The 18296-nt window shown below is 47.0% G+C and overlaps 1 long non-coding RNA gene across 1 annotated transcript in view; it reads right to left on the bottom strand.

Moving 5' to 3' along the window:
• Positions 1 to 6595: 6595 nt before the first annotated feature.
• LOC134808501 (uncharacterized) overlaps positions 6596 to 18296 on the bottom strand; it is a 42686-nt gene continuing 30985 nt past the window's right edge. Inside the window, exon 5 of the long non-coding RNA XR_010151576.1 lies at positions 6596 to 9445. This is a non-coding gene — a long non-coding RNA (uncharacterized LOC134808501). The remainder of the gene's footprint in view (positions 9446 to 18296) is intronic.

Here is an 18296-nt window from a genome sequence, read left to right as displayed (position 1 = left end):
GAAGAAAAACAGTGGGCCCCTGTGTCTCACCCTGCACAGAAATTAACTCAAGATGAATGAAAGATGTAAACACAAGACCTCAAACTATGAAAAGCCTGCAAGAGAACTTGGAAATACCCTTCTTGACAGAGGATTTGGCAGAGCATGGCTATGCCTAAGTCCCCAAAAGCAAGTGCAACTAAAACAATTATTGACAAGTGGGGCCTAATATACAAAAGAGCTGCTGCACGGCAGAAGCAATTACCAACACAGTAAACACACAGCCTACACAATGGGAGAAAATGTTCCCACATACGCATCTGATGAAGTCTAATATCCAGGATCTACCTCAAATACATTAAGCAAATAAATCAGAAAAACAAAAACTCAATGAAGAAAGGGTAAGGGGCATGAAAACATGCATCTCAAAAGAAGGTTTACAGCAACCAACAGACAAGATATCATTTCTTTACCTCAGGAATCATCAGAGAAATGCAAAGCTAAAGGCCCATGAGATAGTATTTCACACATTCTGATGAATGACAATTATGACACAGTCCACAAGAATGAACACCAGCAAGGCAGAGGAGGAGGGATGCTGGTCTGCTGTTGGTGGAAATGCAAACTAGTTCGGACACCATGGAAAGCAACGTGGGGATTTCTCAAATAACTTTCTCGACATCACTAAACCTCACAAAAAAATGTCCATGAAAACCACACTAAGATTCCATCTCATTCCACTCAGAATGAGTACTACCAAAAACAAAACACAAATTTTTGAAGGTGACATCCAGTGTAGACTTACAGAAAGGTAACCTCTTAAACACTATTGGTGAGGATGTAAATTAGTATACACACTATAAAAAACAGCTAGAGGTTTCTGAAAAAATTCACAGTACAACTACCATGTCAGCTAACAGCCCCACCACTGGTTCCACATTTAAAGCAGTTGAAGTCCCTAGGTTGAAGAGAGCTATCTGCCTTCCCACGGGTACTAAAGCACTCTTAACTGTGGCCAAGGTAGAGAACCAACCTACCTGTTCAAACACAGCTGCAGGGATGAGGAAACTGCTGTACAGATACACCACGGAATATGTTTCAGCCATAAACCTTTGGGAAATCCTGCCATCTGCAGCCACATGAAGAAACCTGAAGAACATGAGGTTCAAAGAATAAGGCTGGTAGACAAAGTCCCATGCCACGTGATCTCAGGCATGCAGACTGAAGAAAGCTTTATCTTCTAGAAGTGGAAAGTTCAATAAGGCTTACCAGAGACTGCTGGGGAAGTGGAGGCAGTCTCAGAAGGAATCAGTGATGGGTACAAAGTTACTCTCAGATGAGACTGATCAATTCTGGCCTTCTATTCCACAGCAGCGTGACTAGCCTTAACACAAATGTATCATATGTTTCAAAGTAGCTAGAAGGAAAGATTCTGAATGTTGTTACCACTCAAAAATAATAACTATATGAGATGAAGAGATGCTAAATAACCTGACTTTATCATTACTCAACACATACACGTATCAAAATCTTCCTTGTACCTTTTAATTGTATACATTTAGTATATGACAAATAGTGTTTTAAGAAATATAAAGAAACAATGCCAAAATTTATGTGGAAATGTGAAACACCCTGAATTTCCAAAGTTATTCTGAGAAATACAAACCATATGGGATGCGTCACATTCCCTGAGTTCTAATTAAATGAAAATCTGTAGTTAACAAACCCATATGTTACTGGCGTACACAGAGAAACACAGACCAGTGAGCAAAATGAATGTGCTCAATAATAAACAAAAATTGATATGGAATGAACACATTTTTCAAAACACCACCAAAATGACACAACGGGGAAGATTTCCAAAACTAGATATCCATATGCAAAAGAATAATACAGGACTCTTATGGTACTAGATACACCATAATCAACTCAAAATGATTAAAGATTATACACAAAACTTGCAACCATAAAGCTCCTATAAAGACAACCTCAGGTGTGCGTATATTTAGGGCAACTTGGATGTATGCTCAGGGTTCGCAAAAAGTAAACAAAAATACAAGGGAAAAAATTATTGACAATGAACTGCTTTGGTAGTGATTTGTGATTTTGTTTTTTCTTGATTAGTAACCAACAGCACAGCCACCAAGAAATTATGCACATGTGGGACCACGTCAAGCTGAAGCGTTTGTGCCCAACAAAGGAAACAATAAAGAAAATAAAAAGGCACACTAAAAATTACAAGTTTGGGATAAGGGATTATTTTTGAAAAGGTACAAGCGAGTCATACTACCAGCTGGCAAAAAAAAAAAAAAAAACAGAACAATTGCCAGACAAAAACTGGGCAAATAACCGGATTAGATATTTTTCCAAAGAAGACAGGAAACTGACCCAATGTCTACAAAAACGTGGTTAACATTACTACTCATGAGAAAAATGCAGATCAAAACCACACTCAGATCTTATCTCACTCCAATAGAATGAACATTACAAAAAGATCAAAATATTTAAAAAGACAATTCCTGGTATGAATTTCCAGAAAGGGGAACTGTTTGTGGAAACATAAATTAGTATTAACACTATAAAAAACAGTTGGAGGTCTTGCAAAGAATAGGAAAAAAAGAAATACCATATCATCTAGCAGTCCCATTACTGGGTATAAATTCAACCTACCTGTTCATCCACAGATAAAGAGATCAAGAAACTCTCATCTACATACACTAGGAAATATTCTCCAGCCATCAAAATAATGAAACAGTGTCATTTAGAGCAACACAGATGAGCCTGGAACACATTATGTTAAATGTAATGAGCTAGGCCTAGAAAGACGAACACTGCATGATACCACTCATGTGAAATCTTAAGATGTTTATCTTAATGAAGTAGAAAGCACAATATTGGTTACCAGAGTTTGGGAGATAGAGGGGGAATGGGGAAGGATTGATTATGGAAACAAAGTTATCTTAACATTAAAGGAATAAATCTGAAGTTCTCCTCCTCAGCCTGGTGACTGGAGTTAACAATATCATATTTTTCTAGAGCAAGAAGGGAGAATTTTGAATGTTCTCCCCACAAAAAAGAAAAAAAAAAATGCCTGGACGAGCAAATAGAGATCCTAAGTACCCTGATTTGATCATTACCCAATCTATATGTATGAAAATGTACCCCTAATTATGGACCTTTATGTTGTGAAAAAAAGTTAATAGAAATAAATAGGTATTGCTAAAAATCACAGGGAACCACAAAAGCAATGAATACCTAAAGGAATCCTCAGAAATACAAAGTGAAGACCCACAATCCTCAATATCAAACTACACTGCCAAGTTGTAGTTATACAGCTGATATATGATACTTGCATAAACTATGGACAAAAACAGGGAGAACAAAAACATGATCAACACAAATATGGACACAGTCAACTGACTTTGATAAAGAACACTGCAATGTGGAAGGCAGAGAATGAATACCTTTGAGAAAAATGATATTCAGATGCAGAAGCGAGAAATAGGACCTTATTTTACACGATGTATGAAAATGAACACCCCCTCCCCCAAATTGAAGGCAAAACAAAAGACCATAAACCACAAAATGTTTTTAACTAAAACACAGGACGAGCATATATTTTGGGTCACTTGAATCTCTGCTCACCTTTGCAAAGAGGAAAATAAACAAACACCCTAGAAGAAAAACCTCATTGACAATTAAATGCTTTGTCACTGATACATATTTTCTTATGTGGGTGACAAAAATTACATGCATGAAACGCAAAAATAAATATATGGGACTATGTCAACATGAAAAGTTTCTGCACATCAAAGAAAACTACTTTCCAAATTAAAAAGCATCCTATAGATTAGGCAAAAATTTCAGGCAATCATGTAATTCACGAGGAGTTGTCATCTAACATGTACACAAAAAACACTACAAAGTAGCAAAAGCATCCAATCTAATATTTTGCAAAGAACCTGAACAGACAATTCTGCACAGCCATAAAATCGAACAACAAATAAGAGATAAGGTCCTCAAAATAAACTATTCATTAGAAAACTGTAATTGAAAACCACACACAGATAATCTCACACTTATTGAATATTCCTAGATTTTTTTATAAAAAAAATAAGAGGGGCTGGGAATGGTGTCTCATGCCTGTAATCTCTGCACTTTGCGAGGCCGAGGCAGGTGGATCACCTGAGGTCAGGAGTTTGAGACCAGCCTGACCAATATCGTGAAACCCCATCTCTACTAAAAATACAAAAATTAGCTGGGCATGGTGGCGGCGCCTGTAGTCCCAGCTACTCCGGAGGCCGAGACAGGAGACTTGCTTAAAACCAGGCAGAGGTTGCAGTCTGCCGAGATGGCGCCACTGCACTCCAGCCTGGAAGACAGAGCAAGACTCCGTCTCAAAACAAAAACAAAACAAACCCCAAACCAAAAATAATAGGAATGCGGGTGTGGTTTTGGAGAAAGGGAAACTCATACACTGTAGGTGGAAATGAAAATTAGGGTACACACCATGGAAAACAGCTAAATAGCTGGAAACTCCTCAAAGAACTGAAACTACAGATGTCCCCTGCTCTAGAGAGGTCTCTTTTGAAAGGTGCTGAGGCATCAAAAATAATCCTAGACTCCAGCTCAGAGGCCCCTGAGGCTCGGAGGGACCCAGGTCCGGCGTTTCACCGCCAGCTGTGGGCCAGGGCGCTCCTATACGCTGGACGCGGGTCGGTCATTGGCATAGCCTTCCCGGTCGGGGTGCGGACGCTGCAGTAGCCAGGACCCCACAACCGCCCCCACGCGGAGGACTCGGGCCCAGATGCCCACGAAGAAGTGAAAGCACGAAAACAGGGAGAGGCAGGGAAGGAGCCGGGAGGGTTCCCGGTGGGGTCCGCGCCCCCGCCACTTACCGCGGAGACCTGCCTCCTACTCCACCATCACATGGAACCCACCACTGCTTCTCCGAAGCTCGCTCTGACCACGCCGCTGCTGCTGCTGCAGGGGCCTCGAAGGAAGTGCAGTCTCGGCTTCCGTAGGGACACGCACGCTGGCAGCATCCCTCGTGCCAGGTTGAAGCTCCACCCCCTCTTTTTTTTTTTTTTTTTTCTTTTTTATTGATCATTCTTGGGTGTTTCTCGCAGAGGGGGATTTGGCAGGGTCACAGGACAACAGTGGAGGGAAGGTCAGCAGACAAACAAGTGAACAAAGTTCTCTGGTCTTCCCAGGCAGAGGACCCTGCGGCCCCCCGCAGCGCCTGTGTCCCTGGGCACCTGAGATTAAGGAGTGGTGACGACTCTTAACGAACATGCTGCCTTCAAGCATCTGTTCAACAAAGCACATCTTGCACCGCCCTTAATCCATTCAACCCTGAGTGGATACAGCACATGTTTCAGAGAGCACAGGGTTGGGGGTAAGGTCACAGATCAACAGGATCCCAAGGCAGAAGAATTTTTCTTAGTACAGAACAAAATGAAAAGTCTCCCATGTCTACCTCTTTCTACACAGACACAGCAACCATCCGATTTCTCAATCTTTTCCCCACCTTTCCCCCATTTCTGTTCCACAAAACCGCCATTGTCTTCATGGCCCGTTCTCAATGAGCTGTTGAGTACACCTCCCAGATGGGGTGGTGGCCAGGCAGAGGAGCTCCTCACTTCCCAGTAGGGGCGGCCGGGCAGAAGCGCCCCTCACCTCCCGGACGGGGCGGCTGGCCGGGCGGGGGGCTGACCCCCCACCTCCCTCCCGGACAGGGCGGGAAGCTCCACCCCCTCTTAAAGGGACGCGCCTCGGACTTGCCAGAAGCAGCCTTGGGTGGCAAAACAGGCTGAGCCTCTGCCCAGCCCCAGGGGACGACGAAAGACCCCTGGTCTCTCATCCTCCCCAGCTTTCGGGCCCTAGAAGTCGCAGGGACGCTCCCTGTGACCCCCTCCCCGAGATCGGCTCCCTTTGCCTAGGGAGTACCCGGGACCTGCCCCTGCCCTCCTCTGGACCTCAGTTTCACCATCCGCAAAGGAAGCAGCCTCGCTAGAGCTCTGGGGTTCCTCAAGTTTGGCGTCTCAGGATCCAGGGTGTGCTCCCCTGCCCCTCTGCAGAGGGGGTCCAGAGAACCACAGAAAGCTGGGGTCTGGAGGGACAGTCCGGAGGGCAGCAGGGCCTCCCCGGCCTCACTGTCCGCATCTGTCCTGTGGGAGCCCGGGGGCCTCGCTATGGCCCAGACACCCACAGCCTCACCAGGGCTGCCTGGGTCACCGGGCTCCCCAGGAGGCAGGCAGGGGCCCTGGGGTCCAGCGCTGCCCCCACCTCAACTCCATCCTGCGTCAGGGCCCACGAGGGGCCCTGTGGACTGGACGCAGGCCCGCCCATTCCCAGGGAGAGGCTATTAATTATTGCCTCAATTTCAGAGCCTGTTATCGGTCTATTCAGAGATTCAACTTCTTCCTGGTTTAGTCTTGGGAGGGTGTATGTGTCAAGGAATTTATCCATTTCTTCCAGATTTTCTAGTTTATTTGCGTAGAGGTGCTTATAGTATTCTCTGATGATAGCTGGTATTTCTGTGGGATCGGTGGTGATATCCCCTTTTCTATTTTTATTGCATCTATTTGATTCTTCTCTCTTTTCTTCCTTATTAGTCTTGCTAGCGGTCTATCAATATTGTTGACCTTTTCAAAAAACCAGCTCCTGGAATCATTGATTTTTTTGAAGGGTTTTTTGTGTCTCTATTTCCTTCAGTTCTGCTCTGATCTTACTTATTTCTTGCCTTCTGCTAGCTTTTGAATGTGTTTGCTCTTGCTTCTCTAGTTCTTTTAATTGTGATGTTAGGGTGTCAATTTTAGATCTTTCCTGCTTTCTCTTGTGGGCATTTAGTGCTATAAATTTCCCTCTACACACTGCTTTAAATGTGTCCCAGAGATTCTGGTATGTTGTGTCTTTGTTCTCATTGGTTTCAAAGAACATCTTTATTTCTGTCTTCGTTTCGTTATGTGCCCAGTAGTCATTGAGGAGCAGGTTGTTCGGTTTCCATGTAGTTGAGCGGTTTTGAGTGAGTTTCTTAATCTTGAGTTCTAATTTGATTGCACTGTGGTCTGAGAGACAGTTTGTTATAGTTTCTCTTCTTTTACATTTGCTGAGGAGTGCTTTACTTCCAACTATGTGGTCAGTTTTGGAATAGGTGTGGTGTGGTGCTGAAAAAAATGTATATTCTGTTGATTTTGGTGGAGAGTTCTGTAGATGTCTATTAGGTCTGCTTGGTGCAGAGCTGAGTTCAATTCCTGGATATCCTTGTTAACTTTCTGACTCATTGATCTGCCTAATGTTCACAGTGGGGTGTTAAAGACTCCCATTATTATTGTGTGGGAGTCTATATTTTGGTTGAAGTTGAGTTTCTAGTCAAAGAAAAAAACACATGAAGGGCATTCATGTTTCCAGGAACAGAAGCATCCTGTCTGGTTTTTCAAAGGTGAAGGGAGCAGTCTGAAGGGGCCATGGCATACGTGTGTCTATAATCAAAGCTCACAGCCAAGGCCCTGGGGGAGGGTCAGGGGTGCCCCAGGGGGTGCGCCCCATCCAACACTGCACTGCCAGGGGCCTCGTCTTTATTAAATTCTGGGCCTTTTCCTGGGCAATAGTTACACAAGGTGGGTTCAATCAACCCTGTGTCCTGTGGCTGCCACCCATTTCAGGGTCGTAAAGGTAATGATCACCCCTTCACCTTCTGCTGAGGGTCCAGGTGACCCCCTGGTGGTGTAATCCAGGCCCTCGCCCCTAAGGGGTCCTGAGTCTTGCTCACCACTGAGTCCTTGGTCTAGGGCTCCCGCACTTGTCCAGGTACCATCAAATGCTGTGTACTGAGAGGCGCTTGCGTAGAGCCACTTCTTCCCCAGGCAGCACAGCCCTGCTCCTGCTGACACCATGGTCCAGGTGGTACACATCTTTCTGCCCGCAGGTCCCATGGAGGAGCAGCCTGAGAACAAAGCAGCACCCAGAGCTTGTTTTTTTCAGAGAACCTGGCTCTGTCCTGTCTAGAAGCCCCACAGCTCTGGAAACCAGGACCTCCTGCTTTTCAGAGCCTAGATGTGCAGGATATAGATGCACCTCAGAGGTCCTGGGTGTGAGGTGGAAGGTTGGGGGACACTGGGCTTCCTACTGCTGTGCTCCCATTGCCACATCTTCTACCTGGTGGGACAAGGCAGCTAGCAAAGGTGACAGATTCACCCAGACACTGTGTCCTCCCACATCCTGACCTGGCACCTGAGCCACACTGCTGGCTCTGAAGTTCCCAGGAGCGTGTGTGTGCTGTGACCAGCGGACCTATGGCATGTGCCGTCTTCCTCCCTCTGTGGCATGGTACCAGTTCCTCTGATGGTGTCATGTGAGGTCTCGTCCTGATGGGCAGAACTTTCTATAAACCATCCCGTGGCCCCGGGGAAAGGCAAGCTCATCCCTGCAGGTTTAGTTGTTTCTGTTAAATGCAACCCTGTTCTTCCCAGGATGTCAGGGCCTGGTGCAGTTGTCCCAGCCTGGCAGGCAGTCCCCTTGATGGTTTTGTGGAGCGCGCAGCCTGGGCCTAGCTCATGACCCTGGCAAAGGGCAGGTGAGCCCTGGGGCTGACCACCTGCACTTTCTGTTTGGTGGTGGGAGATGTGGGGCAATATTTCTTGCCTTTCCTTTAGAGATCATCTCCCAGCCTGCACAGACCACTAGACCCCTAAAAATGTGATTTGTAGGCAAGGCCTGGCTCTCTGTGGTGCTTTTCTCTCCCCTCCAAGCACCTGTGACTCCCAGGCCTCCAGCACCGCCGGTTTCCCCTATCTGTGCTCCTGATGCAGGGGGAGGACTGTATTATGGCAGACAGCATGCTGGTTTACACAGTTCTGGGACAAAACTGTAGGTATACATTATTTTATGTCCCAAGTAAATGAATCCAATTTCTGGATGCTTTTTTGACGCAGAGGGAAGAAATGCATTGGTGAGATCCATGAGCCAGAGCTCAGGTCCATGCTCAGGCTCTGGGAGCAGCTGTGCAGCTCTGGAGCTGTTGCGGGGCCCGGGGAAGGCGTAGGTGCTGTGTCTTTGCTCACGGTGTTAAAGGCTTTATTTGTTTCTTTGTTCAGTTTGTTTTCTTTGATCCCTGTTTAGCAATACTGAAAATCAAGCATTTCTAAGAGGCGGAGACCTTGATTTGGAGCAGGGGCGGGGCATTGGGTGGAAATGGAAAATAGGTTGATAGTGGGAATTTCATGTTCTGGAGCTCACGTGCAGCCTCTTGATGGCCCCGTCACAAGTTCACCTGATGACCTGAGTGGCCACTGTCCTTCTCCTGAGTGGTTTGCGTGCTTGCGAGGCACATGAGCAGTGCATGCTCACATTCTTCAATTGAAGGAACTAAGAAGGGTTTGTCAGCAGATTGTAAGCCTGAAGCTGCCAGTGTTTGGTCCACAGTAAACCACATGTGGAGAGCTTTAAAAAATTGCCTTCAAATCTGGCAAGAAAATTACAGTAATAAATTATTACTATAATACACATATTTATTTAGTTACAATTATATATATAAAAAACAATTTTGCAGAAGTTTCCCATCGACCAGCATTTATTATTATTATTATTTTTGCATGATAAGTTTCCAAGGAACCTTAGTGATGGGGACTGTCTCTTTTAAAATTAAATTGTGTAAATAACTCCCAGAGCCATGCTGGTAAGAAACAAAACAAAACAAAAAGAACTAGAAACTTGAAACAAACGTAGGATTTCTGCCGGTAAAAGGATGCAAAGCAGGCCTGCCTGCTGCACTTCCCCAGAGCTAATCCTTGAGCCAAAAGAGCTTCCTGGTGAAGCCTCGCACTCTCCGTAACAGGGTGTGGGGGGACCGAGACATGTGGGCTCCAGACTTGACCATCTTTACCTAGTTATGGGATTTCAATCATGTCTTTTAAATTCTTTGAGCTGCAGTTTTCACATATATAAAGTGGAAATATTTTTAAATTTTTAATTTGTATTATAACCTTGTGTAAAGATAAAATAGTACACTTGAAAGCATTTTAGCTGAAGTCAAACGTTCATGTGTGTGCATGCGATGGCTTAATTATTTTAGGGCTTATCCTGGTTTTACTGGTACTGTTACTAGCACTGCTACTTCTCCATATCTCTGAAGACTATGAAATACTTAGAACTGAAGCAACAAGAAGCACCTGTTAAAGGGTTCTATGGCCGATGACAGATTTGACACAACTGGATATAATAATATGTTAGATGGTGACTAGAGCACTGCTGAGCAGAGACTTCACGCTGTTCAAAGTCAAAGGTGTCCCTAGAATTCTGAACCTGCTGAAGCAGCATTCAGAACTGAAGTTGAGAAAAGTACATTTTCAATTAAAGAAAGTCTGAGAGAATGTGTTGCCATCACACCCAAACCACAATAAATGCAAAAGAAAGCTGTTCAGCTTGAAGAAAAATGATAACAATTGGAAATTCTAGTTCTCAGAAAAGATGAAAGTGTGCCAAAAATAGTAAACATGTGGAGGGGAAACTGCTGTTTTAATGACATCCTCCAGGAATTACAACATGTGCAGAAGAAAAATCTATGACAACATGGCACAAAAGATGAGAGAAGGGAGGAGGGTAAGGTAAGGTTTTTATATTTTATATACAGTGTTATGATATTTAATATACTTTAAGTATTTTTATTTTAATTTCTAAAGAACTCACTAAAAATAAATAAATGAAACAAAGAGTCATAGTTAAGAAAAACACAAGATACAAAATCCATACTAAAAAAAAAAGAAAACCCCATAAAACAAACAAACAAACAAATGAAAACTACAATAATCCAGAAGAAGACCAGGAAGGCAGAACAGAGACTGTCAAAGTAGGTAAAAAGGAAACCTCAATATCAGCTTTTAAAACGAAATACACTTATGAGGTAAAGATACAAATAGATTCAAACTGAAAAGATGGACAAATATACACCATGCAAATCTTTGTTATCAAAAACTGCAGCCAGTGTATTAATGGCAGATAAGACAGACTACAAGAAAGACAAGCATCAACAGGGATAAAGAAGGATGTTTTATGCAATAAGTCCATTTGCTTAGAAAACCTAATAAGCATAAGCATGTATGCACCTAAGAAAAATAACAAAATACACAAAGCAAAAGTTATTGAATTAAAAGGATAAATGCATAAATCCACAATTTGACAATTCTAATTCTTATATCTCAGAAATTAATAGAAAAAAATAACTACGACAATAAGGCTACCGGGTATTAATAGGAGAGATTATAACCAGAGCACTGGGAGAAAAACAGCAATATCCAATATGCTTACAATATTGGTTGACAACTCAAAAGTTCCCAAAATAATTTTTGACACTAAAGGTAAATAGCCTGGAAAACCTAAAAGTCAGCATAGGAAGGAAGTGGAAAATGAAATGCTGATTGAAAATAAATCTGGAAGTCCGGGCGCGGTGGCTTATGCCTGTAATCCCAGCACTTTGGGAGACCAAGGTGGGTGGATCACCTGAGGTCGGGAGTTCGAGAAATTCTGTCTGTACCAAAAATACAAAATTAGCCAGGTGTGGCGGCACATGCTTGTAATCCCAGCTACTCGGAGGCTATGGCAGAAGAATCGCGTGAACCTGAGAGGCAGAGGTTGTGGTGAGCCGAGATCACCCCATTGCACTCCAGCCTAGGCAATAAGAGCAAAACTCCATCCCCCACCCCCCCAAAAAAAGAAAAGAAAAGAAATCTGAAAAAAGGAAAAGAGAATTGAGGATAAAGCTTTGGGATACAAAATCCAAAATCAAATGCTAGAAATAAGTTCAAATATATCACTTTTTCCTACCAAACATAGAAGGATTAACCTCATATATTAAAATACAAAATATCAGTAACAAAGCAGCACTTTCAAATTAAAGAAAGAAAAATAATGGGAATAAAAATTTTAAGTAAATATTCACAGAAAGCAAGCTGCTACCACAAAATTAATTTTAGTTCAAATAAAATTTAAGGAAGAAATAATGAACAGCAGGAGAGACACTGCACATGGAGGGACCATAGAACCGAGTAGGTGAAGCAACGTCAAGTCCAACGCTGGCCTCGCCTCCAGGACATACAAAGAAACTAACAGGAAGAGCAGGTCTAGAGAGGGACGCTGGAACTCATACTTCTGAATTTAAATGGGAAATAGACAAAAATGTTATGTGTTTATAAAAGATTTTAAAATCACAACAAATGCTGAATATACAGCATTTCCTAGTATATGTAATACTTACTAAATGGGACTCATATTAGGTTGCAAAAGAAATTACAAAAAAACTGGAGCTAGGGACCAAAGGACTAACAGAAGTGAGAACAAAAAACACACCCCATATATTTTAGGAAAAAACGGCACAGTGATTTAATGGTAAGTCACTATAAACATGAAGGGAAAGACTGCCATCCAAGGAAGCGCAGAAAAGGACACCCCTCAGGTCCTGGATGGAGGAGGATGACCCCCAAGTCCTGGATGGAGGAGGAAGACCCCCAATACTGGATGGAGAAGGATGCCCCCAGTCCTAGATGGAGAAGGATGCCCCCCTCAGTCCTGGATGGAGACGTCATGAGTAACTGTAGGTAAGAAACATCATGTTCCTCATTCTGCCCTTGCTCCTTGGGCTCCAACAGGAAAAACCAGAAATTCTGTGGATATAAAACATGGAAACATTCATTCTTTAAAGAAAAAGGCTGCAGAGACAAGAACAGCGAAAGGATGTTATTGAATACATGCGAATGGATAAAATATGAATGATTATGTTCTCATGTTCAACCCAATTTTTAAAAGTGGATGTATGAGCAGTGCGAGCATTTAGTCAGGCCATGGTGAGCCTGTGGGCAGCGGTGGCAAACCCGGACTCTGCCCGCCGACACCAGCGGCCCCGAAACCCTAGAGCCAGAGGCCACCTAGTGGCCAAAGTCAGGCAGTCGGCCCACAGCTGCAGGAGAGCTGCAACCCGCCCTTCAGCGGATTCCTGGAGGCTGCACAGTGCCCAGCTCCCGCCACCCGGTGCTCTGGGCGCGGGCAAATGACCCTCAGGCCATCTGGGACCGGACCAGCCCTGCAGCCTCAGCGGTGGGCTCAGGGACGGCTGCCACGTGCACACGGTGAACTATAGCAGCTGTGGCAGCCCCCGACCCTGTGCAAGCCACCGGCAGTGCAGACCCCATGACCAAAAGCCGCCGCGTCCCCTAACTCAGGCGGTCGGCCCCCCAGCAGCCAGAGGGAGGAAACCTGCAGCTCAGCCCCAACCCAGCGCTTGCACTGTGCTTAGCGCCTGTAATCCCACTCTCTGGGCGCGGACAAGGAAGACTGGACCTTACGGTGGGAGGGCGGTGCACTCGGGGACCCTCAAGCCTTCTGGAACAAGCCCTGCCATCCTCCGCCGCGGGCTCAGCGGCAGCTGCCACCTGCACACTCCTGGAAGCAGCAGCGGTGGCAGCTCTGGTCTCTGCCAGCTCCAGCAGGAGCGCGGACCGTAGAGCCAGAGGTCACTGCAGCGCGTTAGGAGGTTGGCCTCTCAGCCGCAGGAGGGCGGGAATCTCCGCCCAACCAGATCCTCATGGCTGCACAGTGTCCAACGCCCACGACCCCGCAATCTGGGCGCTGGTCTAGGGATAACGGACCCTAGGGTGGAAAGGCGGTGCACTCACCCACCCCTGGGCAGCCTCACACCAGCCCTGCCAGCATCTGCCTTGGGCTCAGCTGCAGCTGGCGCCTGTGCATGGTGCATGGCAGTAGCAGTGGCAGCCCTGACCCTGCCCTCAGACACAAGCAGCAAAGACCCCAGGGCCAGACGCCTCCAAGGCATCTAAGTCAGGTGGCCGGTCCCATAGCTGCGAGAGGGCGGGAATCGGCTGCTCAGCCCCATAGCAGCTGTGGCAGCCCCCATCTCTGTCCATGCCACCAGTAGCACGAACCCCAGGGCCAGATAATGCGGCGGCGCCTAATTCAGACTGTAGCTGCAGCAAGGCGGGAATCGGCCGCTCAGCCCCATCCTGGAGGCTGCTCAGTGTCTAGCGCTCGCACACCACGTCCTGGGAGCAGTCTAAGGAACAGGAGACTCTAGGGTGGTAAGGCGGTGCACTCAGCGACCCTCAGGGTGTCTGGGACCAGCCCTGCCAGCCTCTGCCATGCTCTCAGCTGCAGCTACCAGCTGCAGCCACCAGCTGCAGCTACCAGCTGCACGGGGCCAGGTGGCGCCCGTTAGCAATGGTGGAAACCACACCTCCATCCCCCGACCTTGCCTGCCCCCAACAGCAGTGCAGATTCCATGGCTGGATGCCTTGCCAGGGCGGGAACCAGCCGCACAGCCTATTCTGGGCAGCTGCACAGGGCCCAGCGCCCGAAACCCCGAGCTCTGGGCGCGTGCCAAGGAAGAGTGCACCCTAGGCTGGGAGGGTGGTGCACACCGCGATCCTAAGGCTTTCTGGGACCAACCCTGCCGACCTCTACTGAGAGCTCAGCTGCAGCTGCCACCTGTACAAGGGCACGACAGCAGCAGAGCAACCCGGCACTTTGCCTGCACCACAGCCCTGACACCGGGGACAACGCAGCCTCAGCGCCTAGTTCAGGCAGTCAGCCCCGCAGCTGCAGCAGGGCAGAAACCTTTGCCCTCGGCCCAGTCTCCATGGCTGCACAGTTCCCAGTGCCCGCGACCCGGAACTCTGGGCTCAGGCAAAGGAACAGCTGACCCTAGGGTGGGATAGTGGTCCACTCAATGACCCTGAGGCTGCCTGGGAAACGCCTTGCCAGCCTCTGTCATGGGCTCAGCTGCAGCAGCCACCTGCACATGGCGGGGGAGCAGCCTTGATGGCAACCCCAGACCAGGCTTTCACGCCAGCCAGGCACACTCCAGGGCCAGGCGCCGCCCAGCGGCCAATTCAGGTGGTCCGGCCCCAGCTTCAGGAGGGCGGGAACCGGCAGCTCAGCCATTTCCTGGCGGCTGCCCTGTGCCCAGCCCCTGCACACCCTGATCTGGGCACCTACAAGAAAGAGCTGACTCTAGGGTGAAAGGGCCGTCCACTCAGCGACCCCCAGGCTGTCTGGGACCAGCCCTGCCTGCCTCTGCTGTAGATTCAACTGCAGTGGTAACCTGCACAAGGCGTGCAGCAGCAGCTGTGGCAAATTCTGACCCTGCCAGCGCCACCAGCAGCGCGGACCCTTGGGCCAGAAGACTCCACGACGCCTAAGTCAGGGGTGTTGGTCCCCAGCTGCAGGAGGGCAGAAACTGGCTCTCAGCCTCACCTCAGAGGCTGCATGGTGCCAGAGCCAGGGCCCAGCTCTTCTAGCGCAGGTTGTGGAGGGGCCAGGGGCCCCCCAGGCTGGAGAGGCCCCCCAGGCTGGAGAGCAGCGTCATGAACACAGCTTACTGAAGCCTCAACCTCCCAGATTCAAGCTACCCTCTCATCTCAGCCTCCCGAGTAGCTGGTAGCTGGGACTACAGGCGGGTGCCATCATGCCTGGCTATTACATTTTATATACATTTTGGAGAGACAGGGTCTCACCATGTTGCCCAGGCAGATCTTGAAAGCCTGGAGTTCAAGTGATCCCCTCACCTTGACCTCTCTCAGTGGTGGGATTATATGTGTGAGCCACTGTGCCCTACCTGCCGCTTTTCTTATAAGGATACTTGTCATTGGATTTAGGGCCCATCCTAATCATCTCAAGGTGCTGGATTTAATTACATCTGCAGATTGTTTTCCAAATAAAGGCACATTCACATGTTCCAGGTAGACATATCTTTTGATAGACCACCATGCAATCCACTCTAGGAGTATTAAAGTGCCAGTGTGGACTGAGGCACCAAAGAATCACATTATTAGGTCATATAACTTGCCTTCTTTGTAGTGACCAGTGGGCTTGGAAACAACGATTTGCAGCTGTCAGGGAAGTGCACAGTGCCTGACCTTTCCCACAGCCTCCTCCCCACTGGTCTTCCATGAGAGGATCACCCCTTGGAGTGTCCAGAGATTCCTGTTAAATGCTAAAGACCACAGGAGAGTTTGGGAGGGGGAAGATGTTTGGGGAGCAGCTTAGTTGTCCTGAGGTGCCCATCACCCTTCACCGTTTCAGCAATATGGATCTTCCAAGGATCTGGGAATGGGAACCAAGCATAAGACAGATACATGTGGATGAGAAGGGGCCAGAGTCTTTCTCTGTGTAGGCACCATCCAGCCCAAGATGAGCATTGCTCCAGAAACACATGCACTCATGATGCTAAACCCAATCTATTGAGGACTTAATACAAACTGTGATTTTTTTAAAGCATTTAATTCTTACCACAGTCCTTTGACATCTTATTATCTCCATTTTACAGATAAAGAAACAGGCACAGAGGGTTTAAGTAACTTGCACAAGGTCACACAATCACAACTAGTAAAGCCAGAATTAAAGTCCAGTCGGTCTGCATTCAAAGCCTGTGCTCCTGCCCCAAAGTGACAATTAGTGACTTAAAGGCAAGAAAAACAGACCCTCCTCTACCCACCATCTTCATACACAGCCTTCCAGCCCAGGATCTGAACCATTTATTCATTTTCTCTCATATTCATTCATTCATTCAATTCTTCATCACACATTTAGTGAAGCTCTGCTGTGGAATGTTCACACAGAAGTTACAAAAATGAGGCAGGTGTATTTTCTCCCATCTAACAGGGGATGACCACATGAAAAGAACTGGTGGCCTCTGTGTCCCATGGCCTTACAGGGCAGTGGTGGAGGGTGGCCCGGTCATCCACTTTCTGGGGAGGCAGAACCAGAAGCACCAGTGGGACAACTGCTAAGAAGATATTTATGCAGCCTCATATGTTAAGTCGTATATTTTGAAAGCTTTTTAAATTTTTTCTTTAAGATTTTAGATGCTTATCACTGAGTACCAGAGGGATGTAGGCTGATGCCCTTATCAACAAAGTCAGGGACTGTGGCACACAAGGATTGACTACTGCAGACACGGTCACAATGCTACCTCTACAGTGCCTGAATCCCCCTGCCCTCTCTGGTGGGGAGAAGAGCTGGCAGAGCCATTAGCATGGGCTCCGGCCAATCCTGGCCACTTTGACACTCCTGGTGCTGACCCAGGGTCCTGGAGGAAGGGATGAGGTGGGCAGTAGAGATGCTCAGGGCAGTGGCCCCTTTCCATCCACACTGGAACTATTTCAGTATTTTACCACCAATTCAGCCATTCCCTTGTGCACTGGCTGAACATCAGCCCTGCTCCAGGTCTCAGTTTCCCCTTTGTAAAGGGAAAGCTCTGGATTCAGGAGTGATGAGAGGTCATCATGGTCTTGAGATTCCAGGCCTGTAGGCAGGGGGTGAGAGGTTCACTAGGAGCACAGAAGGCAAAGGTTGGGGAGAGGCAGCAGAGAGAGTGGCTTCCCTTCGGCCCAGGTGGGAGGTTCACAGAGGCAAACTTCCTTCTTCCTCAAGGCAGGACTTGTTACAGTGAGCTTCAGGCAGTCTGGCTCTTAGGACTAACTAGGATGTCACCCTCCCTGCAGCATCCACTCCACAGACAACATGAGAGGAGTGTGTAAGTATAACTAGGAACAGGCTAGTGTCCTGATATTCTCTGTGATGGAGGGGATAGCCCTCCTCAGAGACGCGGGGGAGCCCAGAACCATGGGCAGCCTGAACACACCTTACTTTCTCAGCAGTGACAATCAGAACCTTGGCCTACTAAAGCAGAAATTAAAAGGAGAAAAACCTAAGTTCTGGCCTGTTCCAGGCTGACTCAGTCCAAGGCCCTGCTAGGACTGAGATAACTTTATATACAAGGCCAGGAAGAGCCCAGAAGGAATGGACTCCAGGAACAGGGATGAGAAAAACAAGTTCTTATCAGCTTCCCCATTTGAGATTCTTTCCCAGGCCAATATTTCTTTGCTCTGCTCTCATAACTATTTTTGTAACTATTTCTGTAAGTTTATAAGGATTTTTTAAGTTCCTGTTTTCCATCGGTGTGACCCTGAGAAGGTCACAAGACATGCCTGTGCAAGCCTAAAATAGTTGCCATCTGCTGAGAGCCTGCTGGGTGGCCCAGCAGAGGTCACCAGACATGTTTGAGTCATACACTTGTCACTGTTGGATTAACTGCCTTTGTTCTGCTTCTGTAAGCTTGCTAAGCCTGCCCTGTAAGTTTTGCAAAGCTGCATGCTTAAAAACCAGGCCCCATCTTTTTTCCGGGCTCAGCCTTTTGGATGCAAATCCACTGGGCAAGTGGTCACTTTAATAAAATCCTCCTGTCTCACCCATTGGTCTCTCCAGTCTCTTGACTCCCTCAACACTGAGATGGCTCCAAGATAGCATGT

Source organism: Pan troglodytes, chromosome 16, assembly GCF_028858775.2.
Source record: "Pan troglodytes isolate AG18354 chromosome 16, NHGRI_mPanTro3-v2.0_pri, whole genome shotgun sequence".
Lineage (NCBI taxonomy): Eukaryota > Metazoa > Chordata > Mammalia > Primates > Hominidae > Pan > Pan troglodytes.
The sequence above is the reverse complement of the archived record's forward strand: the minus strand, read 5'-3'. Positions and strand labels throughout refer to the sequence as shown.